General features: G+C 53.1%; 1 pseudogene; it reads right to left on the bottom strand.

The window, feature by feature from the left end:
- LOC143694725 (28S ribosomal RNA) overlaps positions 1 to 5,000 on the bottom strand; it is an 8,393-nt pseudogene that overhangs the window by 1,767 nt on the left and 1,626 nt on the right.

Below are 5,000 nucleotides of genomic sequence, written 5' to 3'. Positions count from 1 at the left end.
CAAATGTTTGTACTTGTTCACCTTCTCCACGGCAGCTTCCTCCAGTGTCGTCTTTGTCGACTCAAAACATACTGTCACATCCACAACAAGTGCACGGTCCCCTTTCATGAATATCAGGTCCGGTTTGTGCAGTTCCTTGGTGACATCCCTTATGTGCGGCTCCTTGAGCACCACCCAGTCTCTCTTTTTCGCCTCCTCAATAAGCCTCTCGCCAATGCGATTGTGCCTCTTGATTCTGGCGTCCTTTGTCACTGGGCAGAAGCCGATGATGTGGCCGCAGGTCTCAAGGTCCGCCTCACAGTGTCTACAAAACTTAACACAGTTATCTCCCCTCCCCCGCGCGAGAAATTCCCTCGTGGGATAAACATTGGCCCTGAGCTGTAAAGCAGTGAGGAGTTTCCTGTGAGGTATGCGTCTATAATATTGAAGCCAATTATTACTAATTGTGTCCCCCTTAAAATTTTTAACTCCACGGCCCTGAGATTCCAATTTAGTCCACTTTTTAAACTCCTTTCTCCTCCAATCACATGGTCTGGGGAACTTACTTTTAGGGTTCGGTGCTTCCCACTCCGAAAGTGCTTCTGCAGTCGCGGGTGGTACAGACGCCGGTAGTGCGTCCCAAATTGACGGCATCGCCGCTCTCTTCCCTCCAGCTTGAATCCATAGTTTCTCATACATCTTCTCCATCTCAGCTCTCTCCAGGAAGGCCTTCATCGTCTCGTCCGGAGACTGTGCAATGTGATGCAGTCTCCGGGCCTGCACACTGGGAATCAGTCCCGCCAACTTGGTGACGCCCAAACCGCTGTCCCTCGTGCTCGAGTACAAGATGGCATCACCCGTGCACGGAGGTAGGTGCATCCAGTCCTTAACTGCTGTTCGGATCTTCAGGTCAAGGGCTTCAAGGGCCCCTGCTTTCATCTCTGAGTGCTCAGCCAGGTAGGTCAGTCGAGGAATGGTGTATGTTTTGAGGATGTCAAGTTTTTGCAGAGGTTTAAGTGGGGCTCGGTCAACGCGTTCGAGCCAGACGTCTAGTTTTGCAGAAAGGTCGGTTTTTGCAAACCCAGTCCAGGGGTCGATCTGCAGGCCAAGGTATTTCTCTGATTCCCCGGGGTTAATCATGTTTGGGGGTGTGCCGTTGATGGTCCATACAGCGCAGTTGTTGACGGTGTAAGAGTCTTTTGTGGGCTTGATGTAGAAGCCATGGCACTTTTGTCCCTGTGTTTTGAGACCTGTGAGTTCGCAGATGGTCTCCAGTATCTTGATGTTGACGTTCATGTTCTCCCAGGAGTCGCTCAACAAGACCAGATCGTCAGCGAATGCCATGGCAGTTATCGTACACTCTCCACAATGGAATCCTTTGCCACTCTCTTCCAGCTTGCACAACAGGGGGTCCATTGCCAGGTTGAATAGAAGGGGTGACAGCGGATCACCCTGCTTCACTCCAACCCGGATCTGGATTTTGTCTGTGTGCGTGTTCTTCTTGACGGTGACATACGTACTGATGTCCTTGTACATATTGTCCACCGTCCGACGACGCGGGGATCCACTCTCCGTTGCTGTAAAACGTGTAAGATGTGCTGGTGGCTCACGGTGTCAAAAGCCTTAGCAATGTCCACGAATATAACACCCAGTGGTCTATGTTCATTTTTGGCAGTCTGAATTATAGTTTGTAGGAACTTCAGGTTCTCAGAACATCCCGCCTCACTGATGAAACCTCTCTGCCTTGGGTTGAGGGGGCACGCCTTAGTCATCCTCGCCGTCACGATCCTGGAGAACAGCCTCAGCAAGATGGAACCAATTGTGATGGGTCTCCAGTTGTTGATGTCCTTCAGGCGCTCCGGATTTGTCAATTTGGGGATCAGAACAGTCCTGCACCCCCTCACCATGTCCGGGATGTCACCAGATGTTAACCACAGGTTGAAGAGCTCAGCAGTCCGGGGCATACCCGAGATCCATCTTCCTGATGTTCCCAAGGGCAATCCCATCTGGACCTGGCGCCGAGCCCTTGCTCATTTCCCGTTCTTTCAATTTCTTTGGCTGTAATTAAGTCCCTGAAGGCCTTATTGTGGGCCTTCCCTTTAATTTCAAAGTCTCCAAAGACTCTCAAGTCTCACACCAAACTGTCCAGGTGTTTCCCATCTGGCCTTGAATACCGAATAAATTTCACTGGGTGATATATCACAGGACGTCGTCCAAAATGATCTTTGCTAATTTCCCCATCTAGATGGAATAAACGCTGAAAGCGGAGGTAGTTACCTCTTTTGATCGCTGTGTCCTTCATCCACTTCTGAAACTGTTTTCTTGGCTGCTCCTCCCGAGTTTCCTTTTTGCTTTCCCCCCGGAGTGCTGTTCTTATTTGGCTCACTGATTCCAGGCAACCAAAGCAGTCCTGCGCTGTCTGATTGAGCAGTGGTTGCACCTTTTGGCCTTCTAATAACTGTTCAAATGCTCTGGGGAAGTTGTTAATTGTCCCATCTGATAAAGGTTCTTTGATCCTTTTCTGATAATGAGCCTGCAGTCGCCCTGCCCTCTGCTGGCCAACGGTTTCCCGGAGACCGTTATCCCTATCAAGGTGGTGTCCAGATGTCCCTATTGTTCCCTTCCCAGCAGCTGGTCCTCCCGGCTGGTGGTTCCCCCCAAGTCCATTGTTCACAGTTCCTGCCTGGGATTGATGACTTGACCCAGCTTCTGATTTCAACTTCCCAGCTGCTCCCCCACCCACTCCATTCTTCCTGAGCAGCATTCTCCTTTTATCACCAATCTGCTTAGCTGTTTTGGTTGTTAAGTGTTCTGATATGAGCTTATTAATGTTTTTGTGACTCTCGAACTGTACCTCCAGCTTGACAAGTAGATCTTCCTCCTCCTTTGTCCAGCATCTTTTGTGGGCTCCTCAGTTTGATGTTTCTTTCAGTTGGGAAGCATCGATCCTCTCCTGGTTTCTAACCAGTGGATGTGCCAATCTTTTGTGTTGTCCTAGGCCAATTTTAGTCATAAAATCTCTACTGCATACCTCACATATCCACTCTCCCACTGGAGGCCCCGCATCCTTCGGACCCTTGCACTTTGCAAAATGACAAACAGTACTGTGATGGTTAAAATCCTCCCTCCCACACTAGGCACACCGAAAGCACACCCACTTCCTCCCGTGAGACCCCTTAAGGTGTTCAATTAGGGCCAACATCGAGTTGAGCCGGGTACCACAGCAAGGACATGGTGGATTTTTGTCAGGAACAGTCACCTTCACGATGTCATCCGGTGCTTGTTCACTGCGGACCTCAGGCACTGGAGGCAATGCCTCTGGTGTACCCTCTTCCCCCTTCCCACTGCCTCCCTTCTCAAGTACATTCTGATCATCGTCCTTAGGGGGACTAGGATTTAAGTCGTCCCCCTCACTCAGTTGTGGTGTAGGCCGTTCATACACCTCAGGAAACCCGTTCAACACCCCCCCATTAACAGAAACATGAACCACCCCCTGTACATGCTCCTGCAGATCTGACCTATACAGTTCTAGAGAAAAATTCACCAGCAAGCCCAATTCATTTTCTGTCAGTTTGGTGGTTGTAGATGTTACAAAATCATCTCAGGAGGTCTGAGTGCCCACCGATACCCTAGTAAGGTGGAACGGCCGCCCCCAGTTTCCTCCTCCGAGAAACGGACTTGGATTTGGAATAGCCGAGTCATGACCAGATTCAACATCAGGAACGGAATGGGTGGTCAGCCCACCTCTGAACCCGTCACCCCTGTCCAACCAGGGGGCCAGGTTTCAGGTAGTAAGAGAGTCATAGTTACTCCCGCTGCTTACCCGCGCTGCATTGAATTTCTTCACTTTGACATTCAGAGCATTGGGCAGAAATCCCATCGCGATGCTTTGTTTTAATTAAACAGTCGGATTCTCCTTGTCCGCACCAGTTCTAAGCCGGCTGCTAGGCACCGGCCGAGGCAGGGCGCCAGCCCAGGGACCCTCTCCAGGGACCCTCCCCCGTGCGAACTGCTCGGCTGACGCTGGCCACGGCCGTGCGCCGCGGGGACCCTGCCGGCAGGAACCGACGGGGCAGCGGCGCGCTACGATGATGGTGGCGGCCCCGGTGCCCAGGCGGGCCACGCGGAGCACACTCACCCGCGCGCGGTGCCTCGTCCTGCCACAGCGTGCGCCCAGCCCTGCTTTGCGCCCCAGCCCGACCGACCCAGCCCTTAGAGCCAATCCTTATCCCAAAGTTACAGATCCGGCTTGCCAACTTCCCTTACCTACATTGTTCCAACATGCCAGAGGCTGTTCACCTTGGAGACCTGCTGCGGATATGGGTACGGCCCGGCGTGAGTCTTACACCCTCTCCCCCAGATTTTCACGGGCCAGCGAAAGCTCACCGGACGCTGCCGGAACCGTGACACTTTCCAAGGCGCGGGCCCCTCTCTCGGGGCGAACCCTTTCCAGGGCGCCCAGCCCTTCACAAAGAAAAGAGAACTCTCCCCGGGGCTCCTGCTGGCTTCTCCGGGATCGGATGCATCACCGCACTGGGCGCCTCGCGGCGCCTGTCTCCGCCACTCCAGATTCGTGGATCTGAACCCGACTCCCTTTGCTGAGGGTGATTGAGGCCATCACCCACCCTTTCGGAACGGCACTCGCCTATCGCTTAGGACCGACAGACCCATGTTCAACTGCTGTTCACATGGAACCCTGCTCCACTCTGGCCTTCAAAGCTCTCGTTTGAATATTTGCTACAACCACCAAGATCTGCACCTGCGGCGGCTCCACCCGGGCCCACGCCCCAGGCTTCGAGGCACACCGCAGTGGCCCTCCTACTCGTCGCGGCCTAACCCCTGTGGGCATCGCACTGCCGGCGACGGTTGGGTATAGGCCCGACATTCCAGCGCCATCCATTTTCAGGGCTAGTTGATTCGGCAGGCGAGTTGTTACACACTCCTTAGCGGATTCCGACTTCCATGGCCACCGTCCTGCTGTCTAGATCAACCAACACCTTTTCTGTGCTCTGATGAGCGTC

The sequence above is a fragment of the Agelaius phoeniceus genome, chromosome 8, assembly GCF_051311805.1.
Source record: "Agelaius phoeniceus isolate bAgePho1 chromosome 8, bAgePho1.hap1, whole genome shotgun sequence".
Classification (NCBI taxonomy): Eukaryota; Metazoa; Chordata; class Aves; order Passeriformes; family Icteridae; genus Agelaius; species Agelaius phoeniceus.
Note: the sequence above shows the minus strand (reverse complement) of the source record. Positions and strands in the feature narration are given on the sequence as shown.